This window comes from Canis lupus, chromosome 15 (genome assembly GCF_048164855.1).
Source record: "Canis lupus baileyi chromosome 15, mCanLup2.hap1, whole genome shotgun sequence".
Lineage (NCBI taxonomy): Eukaryota > Metazoa > Chordata > Mammalia > Carnivora > Canidae > Canis > Canis lupus.
The window spans coordinates 50,012,998-50,040,498 of record NC_132852.1 but is presented as its reverse complement, the minus strand read 5'-3'; the positions used below and the strand labels follow the sequence as shown (position 1 = coordinate 50,040,498).

Genomic DNA, 27,501 nt, shown 5'->3' with positions numbered 1-27,501 from the left:
TGTCCATCGAAAGATGAATGGATGAAGAAGCTGTGGTCTCTGTATACAATGGAATATTCCTCAGCCATTAGGAACGACAAATACCCACCATTTGCTTCAACATGGATGGAACTGGAGGGTATTATGCTGAGTGAAGTAAGTCAATCGGAGAAGGATAAACAGTGTATGTTCTCATTCATTTGGGGAATATAAATAATAGTGAAAGGGAATAGAAGGGAAGGGAGAAGAAATGGGTAGGAAATATCAGAAAGGGAGACAGAACATGAAGACTCCTAACTCTGGGAAATGAACCAGGGGTGGTGGAAGGGGAGGAGGGCGGGGGGTGGGGGTGAGTGGGTGACGGGCACTGAGGGGGACACTTGACGGGATGAGCACTGGGTGTTATTCTGTATGTTTGTAAATTGAACACCAAAAAAAATTAATTTATTAAAAAAAATAAATGAGCTTGCATGTGTATATAGACATATGTACTTAAAAATATATATGTACATGTACGAACTTGATGTGTATTATTGTAAGTCTTTAGCAGGTTCTAATAGAAGTCTCACAAATGAACAAGCAAAAACAGGATTATGGGAGATGCAAATAGCTTAATTACACAGGTACAATCTTTACCCACACTGTCTTTTTACATAGTGAGCTTGTAAGATAGTATAGTCCACAGCTGCATTTTCTTCGCTCAATCTTTTGCTGTTTTATCTTTGCGTATCTTACATAAATCAAAACTGTTTTGGGATCCCTGGGTGGCGCAGCGGTTTGGTGCCTGCCTTTGGCCCAGGGCACGATCCTGGGGACCCGGGATCGAATCCCACGTCAGGCTCCCAGTGCATGGAGCCTGCTTCTCCCTCTGCCTGTGTCTCTGTCTCTCTCTCTCTCTCTGTGTGACTATCATAAATTAAAAAAAAAAAAACTGTTTTATTCTTTCTGCAACTTCTGTGTCTTCCAAAGATTTATGAAGACATTGGCTTTCATTATGAAAGAAAGGACTCTGCGACTTGTTGGCACATCCATCTACATGTCAGAAAGCAGTGGGAGGTAACAGAAGTATATTTAACACCTTATCAAATAGTAAGACATCATTTATTTTCTAATTATACATTGTGATGTTAAGATAGGAAAAGACAATGGTGGAAATTCTGGGCAGATGACTTTTTCTTGAGCTGCACTTTTATTTTTTTAAGTACACTCCATCCCACAAGGTGGGGCTCAAACTCATGACCTCAACCAGGATCAAGAGTTGCTTGTTTTACTGACTGAGGCAGCCAGGTGCTGCATGGGCAGATGATTCTGACATGAGGAAATATCTTTTACCCTTATAATCATGTTAAGTCCACTTCTGCCAATATGCCAATATATAATTTTTTTACCACCAACTATGGATGTATTTATATGTACATACTACTTTGTTGTTTATACACATACCACTATGTTAAAAATAAACAATATATATTTTTAAATTGCACCTAAAAACTCTCACCCTCTGGAAAAGACAACACTGAAGAATCTCAACTCTGAGATCATGACTTGAGCTGAAATCAAGAGTCGGACACTCAACTGACAGAGCTACCCAGCTGCCCCATTTTATTTAGTTATTATTACAAAATGAGAGATCACACAGACTGTTCTACAACTTGCTTCTTTTACTTAACAATGCCATGAACGATTTTTCAAGTCAAGACATACAGGCTGACCTCATGCCTTTTAACAGTTGCATATTGTTTTATCCCATGTCATGGCCCATGATTTATTTAAGCGTGTCCTTGCTGAGAAACATTTATTTCAAAGAATTTATTATCACCAATAGTGCAGCTCTGCACATCTTGTGCATTTATCTCCAAATAGTTGTCTAATCATTCGTGTAGGCCAAGTCATCAAAGGTAAATTCACTTGGTCAAAAAATAAGCACATTCAAATTTCAGTGGTACCAAATAATACTCTAAAAAGATTGCACCAGTTTACTCTCCCTTGTCCTCTTCAAAAATGGTATGATCGATCTCTCTCTGCCAATCTGATAGGTATAAATGAACACTTTATTTCCATTAGCATTTTTTTTCCTAGTCAGGGAGGCTGTACTTCTCATCTGTTGATTAGCTGTATCATTTCTTCCAGAAATTGCTGATTCCTGTCATTGTCCATCTTTCTGCTAGGTTATTTGTCTTTGCTAGCAATTTATAAAAATCCCTTCAGCTAATAGAGATATTAACTCTATTGTGCTGATTGCAAACAATTATTCCCAGTTCTTATCTTTGCCTTTGTCCATGGGTATCCCCCTTACAAGAAGTGTAACTTTTCCTACAGTCGAGTATATACATGTTTTCTTCATGGTTTCTGGTTTTAACATCATGTTACACAATATCTCGCTACTCTACTGCTCTAAGAATAGTCACCCACGTTTTTCTTCTATTATTTCTAGAATTTCACTTCTATTCTTAAATTGTTATAGAGTATATGCTTTGGTAGAAACAGTGAAATTAGAATCCAATAGTATTAAACTCTGTGTATTTTGACATCATTTTTTTTCACTTATTGTATTGTGATCATATTTCCATGTTCACAGATTTATTCTGTGTAATATCGTATACTGGTTCTATACTTGATTTAATCTTATTTGATTGGATAATTCGGGTATTTGCAATTATTTAAAACAGCTGTGTGATAAACATAATGGAGGCTAAGCCCTTATCCATCACCTAACAGTTTCCTTATTTTTTTAAAAAAGATTTTATTTATTTATTCATGAGAAACACAGAGAGAGAGAGAGAGAGAGAGAGGCAGAGACACAGGAAGAGGGAGAAGCAGGCTCCATGCAGGGAGCCTGATGCAGGACTCGATGCCGGGACTCCAGGATCACACCCTGGGCCGAAGGCAGCCGCTCAACCCCTGAGCCACCCAGGCTCCCTAACAGTCTCCTTAGTTTGCATGTCAAACTCCTTGGATCTTCTCTAAACAAACCTTGCCCTGCCTTTGTATCACAGTGAACTGTACTTCCACCCATCCTATTGCTCAAACCAAAATCTTAGGAGTGACTTTTGTTTCCTCACTTTCTCCAACCTTCAAACCCAATCCATCTGAAAAATCCCACCAGCTCTATCTAGTTGCCCACCTGTCCCTCATTCTCCTCCTCACCTGTATGACTGCGACAGCCCCTCTGTTCTCCTGCCCACTGCAATCTAGTCTCTGTACATCAGCCACACTATCATTTTAGAATATAAATCAGATCAAGTCACTTCCCTGCTCACATCCCTTTAATGGTTTCCCATTGCATCAGAAGGTAAAATATAAGCCCTTTACCAAGCCCTGGAAGGCCTCTGTCATCTACCCCTGCCAGGCTGCCTCTCTGACTGAGGTACCACTCACCCACCTCCAAACACTTTCTGCTCTTTCATTTTTTTTTTTTTTAAAGAAAGAACCCAGTGTGGAGCCCAGCATGGGGCCTGAACTCATGACCCTGAGATTAAGACCTAAGATCAAGAGTCAGATGCTTAATCGATTGAGCCACTCAGACACCCTGATAGGTACTTTAAAGTTCAACATGAATTCTCTCCAACATTTGACACTCCCATGACCTGCTCCGTAAGTCATCACTTCCCTCGGCTTCTGTGACCCCATGTTGCCCTAGTTGACCCTTGTCTCTTGGACTCTACTTTCCTCTTTTCTTCAAGAGCTCCTCTTCTTCAGCCATTCCTGAGATATTGTTCCTCAGGGAGTTCCATCTTGGGGCACCTTCTCTTCCAGCAGATGATCTCTGCACCCCTGTGCACACCTCATCAGGTACCATCTATTTACTCATGACTTCCAAATTCCTACCTCTACCCCATGTGCACGAGGCCACTGAGACATCCCACAGGCCCCTCAATATTTCCCAACTGAAGTCATCACTTCTACCAAGCCCAGGCTACACTCTCAACAATCCTCGCTGTTGGACATGGCTTAGCCTGCTGGCTCTGAAGTTCTGGTTCTGCAGTGGAATTATTGGGGCTGGGTTGCTACAATGCCCTCCATCAGTCTCTGGACCACCAGCCCTGCTGCCAGGCAACACATGTTTCTCGCTTTGCTGCTTAAAACTCTCAAAGGCTTCCCATGGTCCTAAGCCTATGATATAATTCCCTCCCATAGCTTTTAAGAGCCTTTGTGAACTGGCTGTTCATCACTCCAACCATCTAAACCAAACTGTCTCTTCACCTCTGGAGCTACAGATTGCTTCTTCCTAGGTCAGAAACACTGTTCCCTCCACCTCTCCTGTGCCAGGACTCGGACAATATTTGTAAAATTAATGGGCAATTTCCATTCCAGTTCTCATGTCATTATGTCTTTGGTCTGGATCTCATGAGACTTTGAATCACCTTTAAAAATAGGCCCAAATAATCTTTCCCCCATTGCAAGTCCCCAAATGGTCTTTGCTTCAAATACAGCTCAAGATAACCTCTTTGAAATCATCTGTGGAGTTTTTATATCCTATTTACCTTATTTCCCAGGCCCTAATACTAGTTTTTATATCCCTCCCTCTGCTCTGCACCACAAGAGACATCCTAACGACTTCTGTGAGGGTCTGGGTTAATTAGCAACTAGAATTTGCATCCTCCAGCTAAGAATCTAGCCCAGGATTTACATTTTGCTGCCACTGTACACTTGGTAATGGTGACTAAGTATTTTGGCAGCTCTCAAATTGTATAAAAGAAACTCGGAGATAACACAATTGATTATCAAGAACTAATGAAAAAGCAATTTGTTATAAATAAAATGCTGATTAAGAAGTTACATATTAAAACACACATGCAAAAGGAGCAACATACTGCTATCTGCTCAAGGATGTCACTGTTCAGCCTCTGCAATCTGCCTCTAGCTCGACTGTCACTGTCCTGTCAGTTCCTTGGTGTCAGCCTGACATACGATGTGAATGTACTCTCAGCTGGGCCTCTCTAAAGGCAGACTGACTCACAGCCGTCAGGCTACCCAGTTTCCCAATCAGGCCAGCCTGAGACACATCCCCCAAAGGATCATATTCCTCTTACCCTAAATATTATTATCAGGGTAGACAAAGTCACCCTGGGATCTGACACATACCACTGGATCTTGCCTGTGTTTTATGCTGTTTTCCCCAGTTGTGCAGGTCTAGGAGAAGAGCAGTAACAAGTGACAGCACCCAGACCACATCCTCGCCAGGCCATCTCCAGCTAACACGGGGTGAGCAGGGAATTCACCTTGTAGATTAGTGACAGCAGTGCTCACAGAGAATGCACTGGGGAGTAGCTTGCCCCCCTCAACAGGGAGCTGCAGGAGCCTACACGATGTGACTGCGAACTGCAGTTTTGAAAACACACAGCCAAGCACCCCAACATCGTCTCACTCATCTGTGCCCAGTAACATGGGACTCTATTGGTGTTAGGAGCCCAACATGCCCAATGTCTCAAAGCTCTGCCACAGAGAGGCACGGAGAGACAGCCGTGACCATGGAAGCCAGAGAGAAGCAGGTTCCCAAAGCTTGGGGAGAAATCTCCTAACGATGGCCAATGACAAAACGTATTCATGTTGCAATGCAGTAAAAGAAGCAAACTGGCCCTACTGTTCAACCCTGCACTCAGCGCAATGAGGAAATTAGAAACGGGAAATCCCTACTCTAGAGGCAGCTGTGGCCTAGTTCAGGAAGAAAGATCTTTTGCATGTAAAGTAATACCTTGTGTTGGGGCTCTTGGCCCTCCTGTCCCCTGCCCCCAGTCATACTCAATAGGCCAGGGACCCATGGAAATATTTCAATTTCCTTTAAAATCCGAAGAAAAAAGTGAATATAATCCAATCTGGATTACTTTCACCTTTATACCAACACGATCATAAAATATCAATTTTAATATGTTTTAATGCAGAAGGAAGCCCATGCCAGGCCAAACAGTTTCAGAGGCCCATGGAAGTCATCATGCAGCCCCAAGTAGAAGGGAAACCAAACAAGCAGCTACACAAAATGCCCGATCCCTAGTCTGCCCTTGCACTTGCCAGCTGAGCAAGAAGCCTGCAAGTCCTCTCTGCTTTTTTCTCTGGAGCCCCAGAGCTAGCCTTAGGTAGCCATTCTGCTCGCAGGCATCCAGGCCCTGCCCTAAACTTGGAAATGAAATAGAGATTGGAATGATTACGGTGATAATAGTAGCGCCCATTTAATGAGCACTTCTGTATGCATCGGATTCAGTGCTACAGGCTTTGTAAAGTGCTTGATCTCATCTCCTCACCTCTGTAGCCCCGGAAGGCAAGTAACATTACCTACATTTTATAGATCAGAGAGCCACAACTCTAAGAACCTAAGTAACAAGTCCTGGCCACAGGCTCGGCCTGGACAACTCCAGAGGGTACCATCCACATTATAGCCCCCATTAATGACAGCCCCAGGAGTCAGGTGATGGACAGCGCCAGCCAAGCTTTGAATCTTCACTGCCTCTAGAATTACAGACTTTTCCCAAGCCAAAAGCACACCCCGACCAAACAAGAGAGAACAAGAGACCATAGCAGTGGTCCTTTATAAAGCTCAAGCTTTCTCTCAAGTACCCCACAGCTCAGGTCACAGCACCAAAGGGCCCTCATGACCCAGCCCCCAGAGTTTGCTGATCCTGGGGGTAGGGGTGCTCTGTCTACAACTGCCCAGGGGTAGGCAGAGCAGAAAGTCCTCACCCCTTGCCCCACGTGGTGGACCGTCCTCACCCTAGTTTTCCCAACCTCACAGTTGTCACCATCAGACACATCTTTGCCGGTTTCTTTCAGATGTTTCCAAAGCCCTTTGAAAGCAAGGCTGATGAGAGAGATAAAAGTAAGTGCTAATCTTTGTCTATGTATTTCCCATAAACCACCTTAAATTTTTTATGGGCCAAGGGGAGTCTAAACACACTGACAGATGTTGTGCAGCACTTTGCTATTCAAAGCGTGGTGCCCGCACCAGCAGCAGCAGTGGCACCACCTGGGAACTTGCTAGAAATGCAGAACCTCGGGCCTCACAGAGACCTTGCTGAATAGCACATACTTCAATTTCCACAAGCACTAGTGAGGTATGGGAGATGAGCTCACGGCCAAACTTAGCTCCCTGTTCAATCACTGGGAGCTCTAGACGGTTCTGATGATCCTGACCCATGCCGGAGACTCTTCTCTAACTCCCATGGAAGACAGCCTGTGCATTGGGGAGACTTGAAAAATCCCAGGGTGATCCTAACACAGCAAAGCTGGAAAATGCCTTGAGTGAGTGACAGGATGGCAGTGCTACAGAAAGATCTGGCAAGGAGGCACAGCAGGCGAGAAAGGCAGACCTGTGCAGGTGGGCGTGAGCACACATGTCCATGGGGTAGTGAGCACGTGTGTCCAAAGAAAGTTGAGGGCTTGTCTGGGGGCCCTGGGACAGGGACCCTTAGGGGGAGCCGGTGAAGGTCATGCTCAAGTACTCATACTTGAGTAGCAAGAAATGGGGCCCTAGCAGAAATGAAAACCACTCGGCAACCCTTACTCTACCTGTGGATGTGCCCAACCGGCTGGAGAGGAGGGAGCCCCGAGTCAGAGGCCAGCTGCTCACAGGAGCCCATGTGAGACCTGCAGACACTGGAGAGGCAGGAGGACAAGGAGAAGCAGTGAAGATGGCAGACGTGTTGCACTAGTTTGCCAAGGCTGCCATAGAAGCTCCAGAAACTGGAGGACACAATGAGACAATGAGAGTTCATCGTCTCTCAGCTCTGGAGGCTAGGAGTCTGAGAGCAAGGTGTTTGCAGGGGTGATGTCCTCTGAGCTGTGAGGGAGAATCTGTCCCCTGCCTGCTGATGGTTTGCTGGCAATCCTTGGGGTTCCTTGACTTATGGAAGCATTGCCCTGATCCCTGCTCAATGCTCACTTAGCCTTCTCCCTGCGTATGTGTCTGTGTCCAAATCCCTCCCCTTCATAAGGACACTAGTCATCGCACTAGGGCCACCCTAATGACCTCACTTTAACTTGATTGCTTCTGTAAAAATCCCATCTGCAAATACAGCCACATTGTACTGGGGTTTAGGATGTAACATATGAACTGGGCCAGCTGACGGGAGTTACAAGTTCAATCCATAAGACACACCGAAGGGGAAAAAAATATCTAAGACACCAGTTTTTCTTCCTCACACTGTAAACACCAGAAGTCAGCTGGGTGAGATCTCTACTCATGTCTTCTGAGGTTGATGATGGTAGCAGTTTACTGGGGGCAGGTGCAGGTAATTGTGGGATGAAAGAAGACTTTCCTCAGCAGGGAATGTTGGCCAAAATTCGGTTTTTACATTCAGTTTTTCTTACATCATAGCAATGACAGTTGGTTTAAATGTATCAGTTTGCAGAGTATGGATTTATAGTCCATAGTGTAATATTTAAAAGCAAAGGTCATCCTTTGTATATAGAAATAACTGTCAGAGATCCCAGCACACCCAGCAGGAGAGGAAACAGAGACAAGATTCTATACCACCAATGGACTGCAGCCAACACCAGCAAATGGATGGCCAGCCATGGGCTCTAACCCATGTTCAAGAAGATAGGGGATTTCCAGGGTCAAGAGCAAAGGCCTCAGAGGTTAAGGCAGCCAAGGTGTGAAGCCATGATGGTGAAATCATTGTCAAGTCATACCCTAACCTGCTGTATTCCTCTGGTGGCTCTGGACCCATGGCAGAGATAGTACCTGTGGTAGGAGAGACTGTGACCCAGATTCGCAGATCCCACGGGACAAATAGTCAAGGAAAAGTTATGCCCTGACATGGTTCTGCTGCTCCTCACCCAACATTAGCTCAATCTTCATTTTTGTTTTCTTCTCATAACAGAGATATGAAGACTTTAGTATACATTGGAACCAGTGAAGGACTTGTTAAAACACAGATTTCCTGAACCCACACCGAGAGCTCCTGACCCTGTAGATCTGCAGTGAGACCAGAGATTTTCCATTTCCAACATGTTTCCAGGAAACGCTGGACTATGGACCATACCTTGAGAACCACTCTGCAGAGTTATGCACTCTCTTGCTCTCTCCTCTTCATGACCAATGATAAATGTTTGAGGAAGAATGAGCCAAGGTTCACTGTACAGCCTGTGACCACAGAATGTAATTGTCCTTGCAACTGTTTATTGGGGATCTAGTTCAAGATCTCTTGGTCTCATTAGCTTCTTGCTCTAACACATTGAATTAAGGGGCCTCAATGTTTAAATTCTTTTAGGATCTAAATCAATGAAGTCATAAGATACTTACCCAAGGATTCTGACAAGATGAGAATTATTTGATTTTAGAGTAGTCATTTAAAACTAGCTCTCGGGCAGCCCCGGTGGCTCAGCGGTTTAGCGACGCCTTCAGCCCAGGGTGTAATCCTGGAGACCCAGGATCGAGTCCCACATCAGGCTCCCTGCATGGAGCCTGCTTCTCCCTCTGCCTGTGTCTCTGCTTCTCTCTCTCCTCTCTGTATTCTCATGAATAAATAAATAAAATCTTTAAAAAAAAAAAAACTAGCTCTCAAACTCTGGCACAGAGGCCCACTCAGAAGCTTCATAAACTCAATTTAATAAACAAATGAGCAAGACATTGAGGCAACACCAACATAGAGGAAAGAGCATGTGGTATTAGATCAAGTGACCTCCACTGAAATCCCTGCTCTGTTACAAAGCAGCTCTGTAACTTTAGTTTCCTCATCTGAAGAAAACAGAAGATTGTTCAAATTATAACTCAACTAGCATATTATACAGGAGATGGATTTCCCCCTTCTATCCAAAGACCTTTCTCTACTACCATTTACCTCTCATGGTTTTTGAGTATAAAATGAGATAATACGTGGGGAAATGTTTGCTTTGACCCAAAAGTACAACCTCATGGTATTGTAGAAAAAATCTTACACGAACACAAAGAATCATGTTCATGGCAATATTGACTATAAAGAGCCAATGTTGGAAAAATCTAAAGGACCATAAATTATTGCACATCCATACTAATCAATGCAACACAGGGGTTTCAAAGAAGGTACAAATGGGAAAATCTCCAAGGTATATTAAGAGAAAAGAAGGAAATTGCAAAACAATACATACCAAATTATCCAGGTCGTGTTTTTTTAAAACCCACGTAGATATGTGTACACTACATAGAAAGGGACTGGAATAATGCATACCAAGCTCTTCAGAGAAGTTCTTTCTGGGGAGGGGAGGTGAATGGGACAAGGATTAGTTCAGTTGCCCATACAAGCAAGAGTCTGACTTTGGCTCCTGCCAAGGAGGAAAGCATGGGCCTTAGCTGAGCCCACAGAGGTTCTGGGGTTCCCAGCAGCTGGCCAAGCAATCTGGTGATACAGCTTGGGTATAAACTTCAACCAATGACGGACCAGAGAAGATATGGCTCCCTTGGGTGCAATTTTTCCTTGATGGTATCCCACATTACCAAACCATGAGAGTTTTCTTATTTTCTTGGCCAACTGGGTGATGGCTGCCTTGTGTTTATCTTCCTCTTTCTTGGCTTCCTGTCCTGGTTTCTCTCAATCTCTTTTCCCTGGGACTCCTGCCCCCACCCCTCAAGCATTAGCACAGGAAGCTTGGCCTCCAGCTCATTTTTCTAGGGAATCTGGACTAAGACAATAGATTTCTGTGTTCTCTGAACTTTATACAGTGATAATATATGCAGATACTACTTGCAGAAGAATAAAAGATTAAGAGAGGAAGGGTGCTCATCTTGTTATAAAGAGTAACACAAAGGTCACAGTAATTGAAGGTGTTTTGCTGGAAAGAAGGCTAGGTGGAGGAATTGCTGGCATCATCAGTTTCCAGGTCTTCCCAGAGGAGCCTGGGAACCAAATGCTACTGTTTGACCTGCAGTGTTTTCATTGAGCCCCAATGACCTTCCAGTCGGCAGTTGGGTCAACTGTGTCATACCCTCCAGGTATTATCATCTTCTCCAAAGCCTCAGAAGCCTTCCTTCCCTGGCCTGCTCAAGCCTTCCTTCCCTGCTTGTGAAAATGTGTGTGTGTGTGTGTGTGTATGTGTGTGTGGCTTAGGTTGTTAGGTTGTTTCAGACTGATTGAACTGAGGGCTCAAAGAAACAGTCCCAAGGAGTACCACCTATCAGCACACTTTTATTTTTGCACAGCACTCCAGAGAAACTGGGGCTCTCTTGGATTTGAGAAACAGGATGGGAGCAGGAGAAGCAGAAACCTGGACTTACAGTTTAGTGGGACCTGCCAAACTCCCCCATAGCAAATGCCCAGGAAGCAGAAGACACTAGAGGTCAAGATCTCCAGGTTACACAAGAGTGGGAGTTAGGGGAAGTTTCCCCCAAAATCCATTAACAATCAAGTTCATAGACAGCACCACAAGAAAATGGGTTTCCACAAATCAGACTTTAAGCACCAAAAGGAGCCAATACAAAGTCCTGCTGGTTCCCTGGGGTGCTTCTGCTTCAGGGGATTGGGGCGGTGGGGTGGGCGGGATCCACCCGGGCTAAATTGTGCCAGGTGCAATGAAAGAAGCTAACCCGAGGGGCAGCGCTTGGGGATGCTTTGCAAGTGATACAAAAGAACAGAGCTTTTCTCTGCCATTGTTTGTTTTGTCCCAGGAAAATCACCCTTTATTCTGCACCAGGAATTGTTTGAGAAGACAATACGAGCAAGAGGCTGGAGGTACCCGAGTCCTGCCCTTTAGCGAGAGAGGATTTGGTCTCCCTTACACCGGAATCCTCAGAGTCCAATACCCTCTATCTGGACAGGCTTGCCATAGGATTTCACTGGGGGATTGGTTGAAGAGCAAAGTATAAGCAAAAGAAGTGAACATTTTGAAGAAGCCTTGGATTTTGCTATAAAACAATAGGGGTCCAGATAAGTTGCTCTGAAATGAAGTATCTTTCCTTAAAGCCAGCCCTAGCTGGTTCAGTGGGAAGAGCAAGCAACTCTGGATCTTGGGGTCGTGAGTTTGAGCTTCACGTTGGGTGTAGAAATTACCAAAAATAAACGTTAAAGCCAGCCCTGATTGCAGGTGAGGAACGAACTAAGAACTGAGAGATGCCTTCCCCACCAAGATCAGAAGAGGCAGCCTACTGGGCCACCCCCTTCGTCTGATGTGACCCTGTTCCTGTCGACAACTCTTACCACGTCAAGGTTCTCCTGGGGATCATTGGGGCTGCTCAGAGACTCAAGGCTTACAGACTCTTTTATCCACTCAAGCAAGCCCAAGGAAGAACCTTCCATCCCGAAGCAATATTACTTCAGTTACAATATTTATGACTCTGCCTGGATGTTCTGTGGGTTCGTTCAGGAACCTGAGAAGTGCTCCACTGCAAAGCTTTTCCTTAAAACCTCTAGTCTTCAGCTCCAAGGTCACCCTCATCCCGCTGGTGTCTGGGGCCTCCCGGCCCTACAGCTCCATCCTACATTCCAGCAGCCTCCCTTTGAAGGCTCAGCCTCACCAGTCAGGAGCCCATCCTGAGCCAGGCAGGAAAGAGATGCTTGAGCCACAGACCCTCAGGAGATGGAACCTCGAACCTCATGACTGCCCCAGGGAGGCCTGAGCCTCCTCGCACCCACCAGCTCATCTAATCCTTGCCACACACCTGGGTTCCCCCATAAGCATTGAGGCCCCGATACCTGGCCTTCTCCTAACTTCTCCTCCTCCAGGGGAACACAACGGACCCTGTAACCCCAGGGCTTGGGAGCTTTTGAATTGGACAGAGCATCTATCTAGACTCCACAAGTACCCCCTGCCACCACGGTGCCTGATAGCATGCCAGTACTCCATGCAGCCCAGGCCGAGCCTCTCCCACTGCACCACGCCAAGCACCCTACAGCTCAGGGACTCTCACTCTCCAGGGCCATAAGAATACCTGGGAGATTGTTAAAAATGAGAAGTCCTCTGCCCACCATTGGAGATTCCAATCCCGGTGCCTGTCCACCCACCCACTCATCGCCTGTCCTGGCGATCCTGATGGAAAACTCTATGAGCCCCACCTTGTATAAGCCTGCTGGGGGTGAACCAAATCCCCAGCCCACGCCACCGCTCTGGAAGCCCTCTCCCCATACTGCCCACTCCTTCATATGCTCTGTGGCCACGTCTACCCGTCACCCATAACCTCCTCACATTCGTTCTATTGCAGGTGAAGCATCCTGCCACGATGGCATGTGTGTTCCCCTCAACCCAACAAGACTGTAAATGGCCCTCTGGCTTCCCAGCCCCATGCACAGGCTCCTCCTACCTTCCTTGAACATTAAATAAATTCTCTATCAGGCGGTGACAAGAAGCTAACCTAAGGCCTACACATTATTACAGACAAGTGTGTGTGGATATTTCAAGAACAATGAATTTTTAATGAACTGCAATCACACAGAGAGGGACAGATTCACCTAAAAAGGTTAAATAATTTTGTACTTGCTCCATTTGGTCTATCTTCAGCCTTCTTACATTGCAGCAGAATACATTTTGAGCTGACACCAGAAGGAACTTTCCATCGTGGCTTTGTTTCAGAAGGCTGCCGGCAAAACTGGCACCCCATCTTGTGGGCAGAGAGCTATTTGCATAACCACCCTCTTCCCCCCGGGAAGCACCCTGCCGGCATCCCCAGGGAGTCAGGCAGGCAACCCTGGGACTGTGCAATCCCATCTCCCTTCCTGGGTGGGCGGGGCCCAGACCCCCGGGGGCTCACCCACTCCTCCCTCCAGCCCCTGCTGTGCTCCCTTTCTGCTCTGTCCTCTTGGCTCCCCAGACACAGCACTGGGGCTCACATTAGCATAGGGAGCGACAGCAAGAAATACAGCATGTGGGAAGAGCCTTCCGCTCTCTTTCTCTGCAATTATCACTCAACTGCCTCAGTCCACAACAGGAGTGTTCCCCACATGCATCATCACCATCTACAGGATTAAAATAGTCCGGAGGTTACGAAGGTAACCACGGGCTACTTGGAGATTTGGAGAGGCATTGCTTTTCCTGGCTGAGCCTCCCCCAGAGCCTTCCTTGCTGAGGAAACTGAGGCCCGACAGAAGCTAAGGTGGCATCTCTGGGGAGAGAATTTTAGAAAGAAACAAAATGAACAGATAGCAGTGGCCAAAGCAGGCCTCTGTCCCAGCGGCTCTGGGTCCCCCGTGAAGGTCCCCTGGCACTCCCCGTACCTTCCTGGCCTCGGCCTTTGGGTTCCATAATCTCCTCCCTACGGCCAGGGTTGCCTTGCCCACCCTGGGGCTCCCAGCACACTGTGCCCTGGAGTTGGGGCTCACACTGTGCAAGCCCTGGATGCCAGGAAAGATAGCTCTCTGGCTCTCTGGTAACGGCTGGCCCATCCACAGGAAGAAATCATTTCCATGGTCTTCAAAGGTGTCCGGAAAGGGCACACAAGGGTCAGCCGTGAGCCGATTTAGTGGTGCACACAGTCCCTACTGGACGCAGAGCTCACAGGACTGACAAAGTCAAATGACAAGGGCCAAGAAAGTAACATTAGAGTCATGCCCTAACCAGAGACATGTGTCACCTGAAGGCCTTCAAATTCAAGTTTAAAAACTGTGCTGCTTTGTGGCACCTGGTGGGGGGAGGGGGGTGCTCAGTCAGTTAAGCGGCTGCCTTCGGCTCAGGTCATGATCTCAGGGTCCTGGATCAAACCCCATATCCGGCTCCCTGCTCAGCGGAGAGTCTGCTTCTCCCTCTCCCTCTGCCCCTCCACCTATTTGTGCACACGTGTGCTCTCTCTCTGTCTCAAATAAATAAATAAATAAAAATTTTTTAAATGTGCTGGTCAAACAAAACACACGTGAAGACCGGGTTCAGCATCCTGGCTTCCAGTTTACAACCCCTGGATTGGGGGGGGCAGGAGGTCAGAACAACTGGGTCAAAGTATTTAGCTCTCCACCGTTCCCACAGCCCACATTCGCACTCTGCTGTGGAGCACCATCCAGACTATGGAAAATGATCCCCAAAGGACATACTCTCCAGGGAGGTTTTTCTAGGAATCAGGATGAAGTCCACCAGCCAGGCTCTCTGTTCTCATCCCTTTTGAGACCAGGGAACATGTGTAATGTCACAAGTAAATCTGTGTCCACGGGATGGTTTTCTTCTAATTGAAACTAATTAGAACTGGCCATAATAACAACTCCAGGACCTGGACATGGTCAGCTTGGTGTTCTAAGAACAGCACCAGCCACCTCAGTCCTCAGGTATTGGCGAGGATAGGAATGAAGAGACACATGACAAATGTGGCCCATCTGGCCACCTGCATTGTGCCAGTCAAAGCCACCGGGGAAAACCTCGGCCTATCACCTAACACCATCGTTACTGTTCCCCATCCGAGAGGAGGAGTTAGGGTTCCATCACATCAAGCTAGACTGGAAATGGATGGAGCTCTGTGTTCAGGGAGCACCTGGCTAGCATGATTCCTGCAGGTGATCCCAGCAAAGATACCGCTGGTCCCTGGAGACTCTGGGCAGGTTTATTGGGGGGGTTGGGGGGTGGGAGAGGGGGGTAAGAGAAGGGACTGTAGTTCCCAGGGTTTGGAGGCTTGGGAAGCAAAGGAGGGGGAGGTCAAGCTTCGGGGGGCTTGGATCCTGTAGGAGTCCTATGTGGCGTGGTCCAATGAAGATCAGTTTGGGGGATGGCTGTAAGGATTTGAGGTCTAATTAAACAGATTATAGTTAATTGGTTTAAAAACATTTTCTTCCCCAAATGTGTGAATTGAAGACACCTGTTCAGTTCCCTGCCTTTGTATTTTCCATAAATAGGAAATCTCTAGGGATATGGGAGCAGGAAGGAAGATGCCCCGTGGTGCATGCATTTTGAGGACTAGTTAAAGAATCTAGAATGAGGAGGGCACTTGGTGGGATGAGCACTGGGTGTTATGCTATATGTTGGCAAATTGAACTCCAATAAAAAAAAATTTAAAAAAAAAAAAGAAGAAGCAGCAGCAGCTTGGAAATGGGAGGCCCCAAGGACAAAGGACATCCTTTTGTAAATAACTGTTTCCAGGAGCCTCCCTAGTGCCTCCCACCCCACAGCCTCACTGCCCAGGAACTCCAGCCGTCCACTGTGGGGCCGCCTGGCACCTGCAGCTCCCAGCCCACCAATGCCCAACCACCCCGCCTGGGTCCTGCACTCCTGCCCCATCCCCACAGCCCCCCTAGCCAAGCAGGCCCAGGCGCTGGCAGAGGAGGCTCGGGCCCATCTGATCCTCGGAGGCCCAGGAAGCCTGGCTGGCCCCCTGCATTTTCCCCCAGGCGCCCTATCGTGGCCGCCGTGGGAACTGCAGCCTCCGCAGGAAAAGAAATTGAGGAGTCTGAGCTCCCCTGGCCAAGATGTGCCTGTCACCCACCGAGGGAGAAAAAAAAAGCCCAGGCATCTGTGCATGTGGAGACATGGCTCAGATGATGACAATCAAGACAAGATATGCCAGCAGGCTTGAAAATGTCCACGCCAGCTCCAACCATCCCAAATCTCTGCCTTTCTCAAGCAGCCATTGAACGCAGGGCCAGAGAGATAGGGTCCTAGAGTGTAGACATTTTCCTGACCTGCCTGTTTTCTGGATTTTCACTCGGTGCCTAGCACCTGATAGAAGATGCATAAATACATGAACACAGGCTGACTGGTTTCCTCCCCAGAACACTTGGCCTTGACTGAAATAAGTACTGAACTCAAGAGAACACCCAGGCAGAAATGCAGGTCTGCCTGCAAAGTGAGAGGAACACAGGGCACCTGTCAGGATCCGCTCTTCAGAGACCCAAGCAGCCCTGGGAAAAATCATGTCGGGGCTGCCTAAGGAGGGCCCCAATCACAGAGAGTCTCTTAGCTGGTCTCCTTCACTCTGGTCTTTCTTCTACCCTCTCCAACCTGTTTGCCATGTGCTAGTTGAAAGAGACCAGTCAGGTCATGGGATCCCCTACCTGGAAACCCACAATGGCTTCTCATTGCTCTCAAGATAAAGTTCTGATCCCACTACATGGCTTCGTGATCTGGTCCCTTTTAATTCCTCCTCCTCCTCCTCCTCCTCCTCCTCCTCCTCCTCCTCCTCCTTCCTTCCTTCCTTCCTTCTTCTTCTTCCTTTTTAAGTAGTCTCCACACCCAGGATGGAGCCCATGCAAGGCTTAGATTCAGAGCCCTGAGATCAAGACCTGAGCTGAGATCAAGAGTCAGCCGCTTAAGTGACTAAGCCACCACCCAGGTACCCCAAGCGGGCTAATTTCTTAATATCCCCTGCCAAGAGGTCTCCACTCCCACCTCTACTTTCTCAGAAAAAAAAATGCCATCCCTTCCCACCATGCCTTTCCTCCTCCCAGAGCATCACCCCACCCCAGCTCTCCTTTACCAGACCACGTTCGTCCCACAGGCTTGGCTTATCATCATTTATTCCCTCATCTCAGAATATTATGTGTAATTACAAACTGTGACCAGAGCTATCAGAGCTGTGGTCAGAAAAATCTTCAAAGAATCTGAAGGATAAATAGAAGCCAATTAGAGTGACTGGGTTTGGAGAATATTCCAGACCCAGGAACCACATCATAGAAGGCTCTAAGTTGGGAGGGAGCAAGACAACTAGAGATAACTAGAGCTAAACCCCTCCAAGGTGCTCCCACCACCCTCTGAACATCTTTCACTGTAAGTTTAGCTTACAAATATTTGGAGATTTACAACTTTTTGAGGGCAGGGTATGTGCACATCAGTTTCAAAGACACAGCTCTAGCTTCTAACACAGTGCCTAGCACATAGCAGTGGCTCAAAATACTTAGTGAATGAATCAGTGAGGAACCTGACACTCAGAACTTACAAGGTTTACCCAAGGTTGCTCAGCTAGTAAGCAGTGTTGAAGCTGTGCCTTGGACCCAGATCTGCTAAGTCTAAACCAAAGTTTTGTCTATCTTGGTCCTGTGCCTTATGTTCTTAAATAGATTATACATTCCTTGTGGGCAGGAATGCTATTTCCATCTCTCCAAAGAACTTAGGAGTTGGTGTTGGATAAATGTATCGAATGGATAAAAACAAAATACTCATTGGCTAGGGGAGCTCATTTTTATACCCTTGACTAGATTTTTTTTTTTTCAGTATATCTATCCTAAGTATGTCCCCTGGGTTATAGGATAAAGCCTCCTAGGATTAGAGAGAGTGGTTGTACAAAATCCTGTTTTTCCCCAAGGTAAGAGTCATTAATATTCCTGGCAGGGTTCCCGAAGGCTCCATAAAGGAAAGAAGTAGGACTGTCTTGGGCAAGTCTCAAAGCAGAACCCAGCAGAACATGGGGAGCCCAGCCTTCTTGTACGTCTATAAGGAGTCTGTGTTCTGAGTCCCTAAAACATAGCCCCATAATCTGGAATTCCCAATCCAATTTGTAGAGGGTTTTCCAGCCTTGAGTGTATCAGTCAGGATCCTCCAAAGAAACAGAACCACAGACACATGCTCACAATTATGGCAGCTAAGAAGTCCTGCCATCTGCAAGCCAGAAACCCAAGAAAGATTGTGGTATAAATTACTGAGTTCAAAGGCCTAAAAACCAGGGGGATCCAATAGTATAAATCCCAGTCAAGGGCATGAGAGAATCGTAGAGGAGAGGCAGGAAAAAAGGTGTGAATTTCTCCTTCCTCCGCTTTTCACTTTCCCACAGTAGGTTGTCTTCCTCAATATGGTAGACATCACCCAATGTATTTACTGAATCCATGAATTCAAATGCTTATCTCATCTGGACACACCCTCACAGTCACATCCAAAATAATGCTTAATCTGGCATCCCAAGGCCAGTCAAGTTGATACATAAAATTAACCATCACACTCAGATAGCTTCCCAGAATTTTTCTAGCTTAAAGACAATGGAGAAAGATAACTTCATTCATTCAGAACTCAAAAAGAATGGTCTCTGGCGACATGAAGTTCACTAATCAAATACATTAGGTTAAGTCTGACTTCTTCACTTGACTGACCAAATTCCACCATCCTTAAGAGGAAGAAGAATTTCTGACTTAAGTCTTAACCAACTAAAAAAAATTAGTGATCGATGGCCTGGTCTTTGTGTTTGATGATGATGACAGGTTAGTGTTTCCTTGTTTGGCAGTATGTGGGGACAACAGAAAGTCTCCAGGAGATGTGAGATTGCCCGTTAAATAAGTTCTGTGTAAGAAGAACTGCAGTAGAGACAAAGTCTCCTGAAAGAGAATGACTCCCAACCCTCTAAGACTGGATTGAAGGCATAACATAGATGAAACAAGAACACGCCATCAGAAATGGAGTTGGCATCCCCACCTGACGTGTGTTCAGGAATGATACGCTGCCCGTTTCGAGTTCATCAGAGCAAGTTCACTATATCCCACACGTGGCTGTGATTGATCGCACTCTCACAACTTAAGGCTAGTCAGCACCAAACCATCTAACTAGTTCCGTTTGTCTGATTCCAGGTTCACTAAGCAATCTACCATTGACACTTGGCCTGAAGACTGTTCTAGGGGAAGAGACAGGTATAGGCCATCAGAGTGTATTTTATCTGCAGGACTTCTGTGTTTTTCAGTATAAACCAACAAAGTGGCATTCTGTTTTCAGCCAAAAACCTATATATTTGGTTGGAACAAACCTTTCTCAGGCATTGGATCTGCTTTCATGGTGCTGACTTAATCAAGCCTTGAGTCTGTAAGGCTAGGAGCAGACCCTAGACTTCGGGGAGGTCAACATCATTATCGTTTTGTGACACCCCTTTGGGTCAGCCAGCTCCCCTGGATATGCCTCACTCTAGACCTTCAAATTACATCTTTAACTTCCATTTGAGTTGTTTCCACCACCACCACCACTCCACCAGGAGTATGTTGGGCTACCCTGAACCTCATCTCCCAAAATCAAAGCCATAATTTGCAAGCTATCTGCCTGTGAATGGTTTTCCCTTCTTTGATAGGTTACTTGTTATCTCTGGGGATTAAACCCATAACTCAAGTCTCTGGGCACCTAGCTCTGGTCAAGCGAGTTGAAAAACTCTGGTAGAGGCACCTTGAACACTCTCCATTCCAAGCATCTTACCTGGGGTGGCGTCTCCGGAGAGACAGTAATGGCTTACAAAGTTAACAGAGGGGGGTGGTCAGCTTCCCCACCCCCCTCAACCAGAGTCTTACAGGCTCACCTTCACGGCAAGCTTTCCAAGGATGTCAGCAAACACTATCTTCCTGCCTCCTCTCCATGACAATATCCCAGTGCCTCAGAAAGTGCCAGATCCATAGCAGGGGCTCAGTAACTGTTTTGGGGGGGAGGGAGTGAAAGAGGCAGGCAATTCATTCTCTCCCTTTCCTCATTCCCCACGTACCGGCTCCCGTTACACAGAGCGATCCTCAGTAGCACAGGAGAGGGAGAAGGAGTCAGCTGAGTATCAAAGTATCTAAGGCCTTATGTTTGATAGTGCCCCCACACCCACTCCCCAGGAGATTCTAGAATGTCCACGCAGACCCTTTTGGAAAGAAAGATAAAGAAAGCACTCCCGCTGGGCCTCTGGCCAACCCTGGACAAAGCCAGACAGAGCACCAAGGAGCGGCGGGGAGGAAGGTGTGGACCCCCCAAGCCTGCAAGCTCTGCTGCTCTCGTACACCCATCCACATGCCTGGAGACCCACTGCCAGGGTTGGTGTTTGCCATTCCCGGCACAGAAAATGGTAAGGTAACTTTGTTTTCAGAAAAACAAGTCTCCCACTAAAACATGCAACCCCCGAGCAGAAGAAGCCAGGGAGGAAGCGCAAGAGCGCACCATCAGGGCTTCTGCGTGAAGCTGCTTTGCCCTCTTGCCTGAGACAGCGCCGGTCTCTTCCTCTGCCTTCGGGTGGGAGCCTCACCTCTACCTTCCACGCGGTGCGAACACAGGCCAAGCCCCAAGGCCACTGCCACTGGGGTCCGAGGAGCCTGTGGGAGCACGCGAAGAGCCAGAGACCCACTTTTGTCAGCACCAGCTACGTGCCCGGGTGGCCTTGATACGAAGGTCTCGGCTCGGCTCATTGAATGAAGCCACAGGGCCGGGCCTGGAGGACTGAGAGACAAGAGCCCATTTTGAAGTGAAACCCACCGGGATGGATGGAGAAGAGCCTCTGGAGTGCAGAGCAGTGGGTGGGGAGGGGCCTCCCTGGAGCAAGAAAGTGGCCAAATGGTAGATCAGAACCACAGGACCCGCCAGCCTATGTCCACAGCCTCTGAGAGCTCCAGGGCCCCGCCGCTCTTCAGTGGGTGCCGAGAGAAGGGTGCGGAAATGGCTGGAGACAGCCCCCCACGGCCTCACGTGTCATCCTTCCTTCCACCTGCCACCAAAGCAACAGCAGCGCAGCAACGTAAGCTTGCCCCAAAGGCATCGTGCAAAGCCAGAGATGAGACAGGAGGGAAGAGGGCCTGGTGCCCAAATTCCTGCTGCTTCGGAGTTCTGGGGGGGCAAGGGCCTGGTTTCCCCCGAGCCACCGACACGCTGCACAGGGACTTCACACTAACAGCCCCGCTTAGCCTTTGTAGCCCCGTGTGGCTGCTCGGTTTCCAGCCAGGAATCAAAAGCTGCTGCTTGCACCTGCCTTGGTCCTGCTCAGAGAGAACCCAAAGACCCCGTTCCTGGGCACAGCAAGGCTCGGACACCCCCAGACGGCAAAGGCCTGCTTGGACCTAGGAGCCACAAGCAGAGCAGCCACCAGGCATGGAGTGCGGGCCCTGGGCCGGGCACCAAACACCCCAAGGGCCCTCTCCCCTCCAAGTAGAGGCTCTGTGCCCTTTGTATAAAGGGGACGCAGAGAGATGCCTGGGTGGCTCAGTTGATTAGGCATCTGCCTTTGGCTCAGGTCATGATCCTGGGATCCCAGAGTCCTGGGATCAAGCCCTGAGTTGGGCTCCCAGCTCAGGGGGGAGCCTGCTTCTCTCTCTGCCTCTGCCCACCTGCCCACCCCTCTGCCCCACTCATATGTGTACATGCTCTCTCTCGCTCGCTCGCTCTCTCTCAAATAAATAAATAAATCTTTTAAATAAAGGGGACATGAAAGGGTTGAGCCCATGCCCTGGACAATAACCTTCATCCTTCCATCCAGTAGGATCAGTTCATAAAACTAGGACATGGAAAGAAGCTTGTTGCTACAGAAGACAGTTTCCTCCCAGATGTGAAAAGAGAAGCCCCCACACATTCCATTTTCTATTGCCTGCCTTACCCCCATCTAACCAAACATCTGCCAAGATCGCATGTGTCTTTCACCCACCTCCATTAGCATCTCCCTGGGTGCTGCTCTAAAACATTTGGCATCGGAACGGTAGTGGCCAGAAGGTCCAGGCTGCTGGACTCTGGAGTCTTGGCCTGACCTATGAGAACAGTGGCCATTTATTCACTGGCTCCCCTGCCAGACACACAAGAGACAGGGGCTCTCTAAGATGCTCATTTTGTAGGTGGCTAAGAGCCTCCCACCCAAAGCGAAGCTGAAAAGGCATCTGTCTTCAAGGATGGCAGGATCCTCCTCCTTTTTATTTTAATAAGAGGGAAATTAAAAAGCTGTGCAAAGTACTGAGAGGATGGAATCATAAAGCATCAGAAAAAGAAGATTATCCACTGTTGTCCAGGCTAGCCCCGGCAGCCTGGTCAGCAAGGACAAACAGAGGAGGGTTGGCCTGGAGGATTCTGTGGTCCAGCCCTGGCAAGGAGCAACCAACCCCTCCCTAGAAAAACCTGGCCCTCTGCAAGAGCAGCTGTCCCCTGCTATCAAAAAGTAGGGCATTCCTAGGAATCCTTCCCTTAGCCAAAGTGGCATAAAGCAAAGAAGCAATTCCAGTACCATTAATTTATATGGAAAAAATGTTAAGCGTTCCCAGACACCCCCCCCAAAAAAAAATCACCTCTCTTAGGCTTTTCTGATACCTTAGGGCACATCTTGCTAACAGATGCACAGAATAAATCGAGAGGAACCACAGATGCTCAAAGGCAGTTCAAAGCTGGCAGCGTGATCGGGGGAGATGCTGAGCGTGGTTCTCAGGGAGGGAGCTTGGTGGCACCCCTGTCCCAGATCTCAGGCGCTACTGGTTCTATACAGCCCATGCAAAGCCACTGCTGAAGGCTAATTCCCCTTTAAGACCTTCCCTAGAAGCAAGAATCCTCTCCAGATTTCCGTAGGTGAGAACAGGTACTAATGTAGTAGAAGCAAAGCAGCGGAACTCGAACTTTCAGAAAGCAGAGGTTCCCTTATGGAGCTGGCCCTCCTTCTCAGGGGCTCTAGAACACTGGTCCTCGGAGCCAGGTCCCTGGAGCAGCATCAGCATCGCCTGGCAGCTTGTGAGAAATGCAAGTTCTCAGCCCTGCCCCCCACCCAGAAAACCCGGGTGGGGGGGCCCAGCCTGTGTGGTTCTGATCCGCCCTGGCTCGAGACCCGCTGCTCCTGGCACCGAGGCCTGCCTGGCGTCTCCAGCCCATGACCGAAGCCACAGAGGGCCTCTGCGACCTGCAGGTCAGGACGGAGTCCCCACCCTGGATTCGGACTCCCTGGGCCACCCAGGAATCATGAACATGTTGTCTCCCCGGTCACTGGGGATCCGAGGGTCTCGAAACTCCATCTTCTGGCCAGACTCGGCCTCCTGCTCCCCTTCCCAGGCGGATGGCTCCAGGGCTCCCACGGGACGAGGGACTGTCACGGACTATACCAGGTCCGTCCTCGCCAAGTGCCTTAAGCCACGCCTGGCCCTTCATGGCACCCCAGGAAACCAGGTCCCCGTCTCTCCCTCCTGCTTCTCCCATGCCCCCCAGAGCATGGCATAGCTGGACTCCCCTCTGCGCATGTTCATAGGAGCAACAGCTCCTCCAGAAGTGGCTGATCCAGCCCTGCTGGGGCGGGGAGCGAGGGGGCACCCTCCCTGTGAGAAATACGCCAACACTCCAAGGCATTTAGTCTGACCACCTAATACCACCCATCACCACCCATCATCACCCATCACCACCCATCATCACCCATCACCACCCATCACCACCCTCACCACCCATCACTACTCATCACCACCTATCACCACCCATCATCACCCATCACTACCTATCACCACCCATCACCACTTATAACCACCCATCACCACCCATCACTACCCATAACCACCCATCACCACCCATCATCTGCCACTTCACCTGGGCCTTGTTACTAGTGTGACGCTGTTTTAGCACAAAGATGAAACCAGGTTGCAAAAATGAAAACCACAGATTGGATCGATCGCTTGTCAGCATGGGCATGGAAATTTCTAGTAATCCCTGCCATCCAACAGGAGAGCCATCCTCTATGGGCAATTGGCCTGTTTTGTCTCTGCAGGAGGAGATGGAAGTTTCATTTCATGGGACCCAAATTTAAGCTCAGGCCACCATTGTTAGATCAGCAGTTAGCAACCACCCCAGACGGTGGGCGGGCACAGCCTTGGCCTGTCTTACATAGATGTGGTGACCTTGGGCCGCCCAGGAGCCAGTGAGAGGCCTGCAAGCTGCTCATGACCCAGTGTTACTTGGGGCTGGGATTCCAGGGTGTCAGCGGATTGGTTGGTTTTAAGTGTGGTGCAGGAGAGCTCCTGGGCAAGGGAAATGAGGGTGGAGGCCTCACAGCTTCCCCACAACTTGGAGCCACTTGTTTACCTCTGTGAAGAGCCCAGCTGACTGCCCCTCTGCTTAACTCGAGAGTCCCTGGAATTCTCTGGAAGCCACTCTGTCCGTCAGCTCTTCAGAGGCCACGGCCACAGGGCCTGGAAGGATGGTGTCTGGGGCCAAGCTGCTCTCCAGATGCCACATCGCATTCCCTTCCTTTCTCTGTCCCCAGAAGAACCTCCTTTCGTGCCTCCTTTAAGGGCCTGAAAGGTAAACAGCTTCCAGACTCTTCTACCTATAACCAAAGCCCATTCATGGAAACCCAGAGGGTCTGAAAACACACCTGAATGCAATACCTACTTTCCAGAAATACACCGGGTATTCTTTTTGTCTTGCGAGGTCTCCTGTGCACTCATGCCTGGGCCCATGCACCTCGCAAGCTGAGCTGACCCCCAACCCCAATGAAAAGACCGAAGAGAATATTCCCTCAGTCCGTGTGTACAGCACGTGCTGAGGTGCTGCGCCAGGCCTCAGAGTCCCCACCCGGAGCCCAGCAGCGCCCTCAGCACCTCAGTGTGGAGGGCCACAAGCAACCCCAAGAGCAGACAGCCAGATGCACACATCATTAGGACCCCTGGGAAGGGCTGGGGACGAGTGATATGCCATGCTGGAGCAGAGGAGGGACCACTCAGAGCAGCCCCTGAGAAGGGACATTAAAACCAAGACCTCAAGGACACCTGGAGGGCTCAGTGGTTGAGCATCTGCCTTCTGCTCAGAGTGTGACCCTGGGGTCCCAGGATCGAGTCCCATGTCAGGCTCCCTGCATGGAGCCTGTTTCTTCCTCTGCCTGTGTCTCTGCCTCTATCTCTGTGTCTCTCATGAATAAATAAATAAAATCTTAAAAAAAAAAAAAAGAAGAAGAAGAAGAAATTTCTTAAGGTCAAGACCTCAAGACCAGAATGGGCAGACAAGGGACCTGGGCCGAGGGCTCCACCGGCCAGGAGAGCAGATGTGGGCAGTGTCACACGGGCTTAGGGAAAACCAAGAGTTCCCTGGAGCGGCCCAAGGGAGGGGGCGAGGAGGGGAGCAGAACAAGGGGAAGCTGCAAAGGAAGGAGGGCGGGGCCTCGATGACAGACAACCTTGGGTTCGAACCCAGGTCCCAGCCCCTCAAGGAGCGGACAGCCTGAGGCAAGTCACTTGCCCTCCCTGAGCTTAAAATCCACGTCCTTCTCTGGAAAACGAGGACCATAGTAACTTTCCCACGTGGCTGCTGTGGACCGAAAATGAAATGGTGACTGTAAAGCTAAGGAACCACGATACGTGATCATGAAATAGAAGGTATTACTGCAAGCTGCTCATCTCCTCACGATCCTTGCCCACCTGTGGCGACACTAGGGAACCACTGGGTGAGAAGACACGAGGCCCGAGAAGAAGTACTGAGATGTTTGGGAGATGGGGGGAGAGGGGGATGATTCCAGAACCTCGGGAGTCTGATGAGTGAGCACCTCCCTAACCTCGGTGGGGGCCGGTGATTTCAACAGGATTGCTGCGGATCTTTCGCCTCCCCTGTAACTGCGTTTGTGTTGCATCAGTACCACCGCGAGGTGTCCTGTTCATTTTCTGTTGCTTTCATAACAAACCATCACAAAGTTTGTGGCTTAAGAGAATACAAATTTATTATCTCAGAGTTTCTGTGGGTTACGAGCCCCACACGGGTCCCACTGGGCTAACATGGAGCTATGGGCTGGGCTGTGTTCCCCCTGGAGGCTCTAGGGGAGAACGACTCCCAACCCACTCAAGTTGTTAGATAAATAAGATCAGTTGCTCACAGTGCTGGGCCTGAGGTCCCCATTTCCTTGCTGGCTGGAAGCTGGAACCACACGTGCCTCGTGGAGGCCTTTCTCCGGTCCTTGCTACATCTCAGAACAGCAGTGGTGCAGCAAACCCTCCCCAGGCTTGGAATTTATCTCCTCCTCTCCTCCCCCTCCTCCCCCACCTCCTTCTCACCTCTTCCCTTTCAGCCAGAGATAGTTCTGCTTTTAAGAGCTCCCACGATTACACTGGGCTCACCGGGGCCCAATCTTCCATGGTAATCTCCCTGTTTTGAAGTCTGTCATCTTAATTGCACCTGCACATAATCCAAACTATTCATTCGGAGGCTCCAGGGATGAGGGCATGGACATCTTTGGGGGCCATTCTTCAGTCCAACACAGATGCAACACGACTTTCCTGATTCGTAATAGAACAACCTAGACAGTCAACGGGGCTTTATAACCAAGAGTTCTAGCCAGAGGGTTTGGATTCACAGAGCCTGAGAAGAAATGACAGGAACACCTCAGAGCCCCTGGGCAGGACCAGAAGGTAAGCGAGCCAGCCAGAAATTCTGGACTGAGGCCACAGGACAGAAAACCAGCTCCATGAAAGAGCAGTGGTGGATGGTGGGTGCAGAGTTCCTGGTACAAGGCAGAAACCTAGTGAGTCTAAGGGGTACAGGATGGGCAAAATGGGCAAAGGGGAAGGTGGGCCTTCCAGGTGTGGGATGAACAAGTCACGGGGAAAAAAGGCTCAGCCCAGGGGAGGTAGCCAACGGCATTGCCGTAGCTACACTTGTGAGCATGACATACAGATTTGCCGAATCACTGTGTTGTACCCCTGAAAGTACTAGAACGTCATCAACTACACTTCACTTAAAAGGAGTGAAAAAAAGAAGAGGAAAAAGCCTAGTTACCCTACCACACAAGATCAAAGCAGCCTAGCGCAAGGTTGGCTAGATGTTGGGTCTTTAGGGCTCCTGCATTAGGAGCCCTTAGCATTTTCTGACTGCGAACAGGGTGCTCAGAACCTGCAAGTTGTCTCCCAGTGTCCCCGGCTGGAAGAACTTTGGTTTGAAGGGAGAAAACAAGGTAAGTCCTGACAGCAGGAAATATGGCAGACATAATTCACAAATGCCCTTGTCCTAGCAATTTTCCTTCTGTATTCAAATACCAAGAGGTAGAAGAATCTTCTAGTTAGTTCATGGAGATGC

At 48.6% G+C, this 27,501-nt stretch overlaps 1 long non-coding RNA gene across 3 annotated transcripts in view; it reads right to left on the bottom strand.

Annotated features, from left to right (window-relative positions):
• Nucleotides 1-27,501, bottom strand: part of LOC140605182 (uncharacterized) — a 65,584-nt gene that overhangs the window by 7,215 nt on the left and 30,868 nt on the right. The window contains exons 1-2 of one of the 3 annotated variants that reach the window (XR_012007903.1): nucleotides 24,034-24,219; nucleotides 10,042-10,144 (exon numbers count right to left, since the gene is read on the bottom strand). The exons of 1 other annotated variant lie outside the window; for it this stretch is intronic. This is a non-coding gene — a long non-coding RNA (uncharacterized lncRNA). Of the gene's footprint in view, nucleotides 1-10,041; nucleotides 10,145-24,033; nucleotides 24,220-27,501 lie in introns of those variants that run through there. One more of the 3 variants, XR_012007907.1, reaches the window with a different exon arrangement.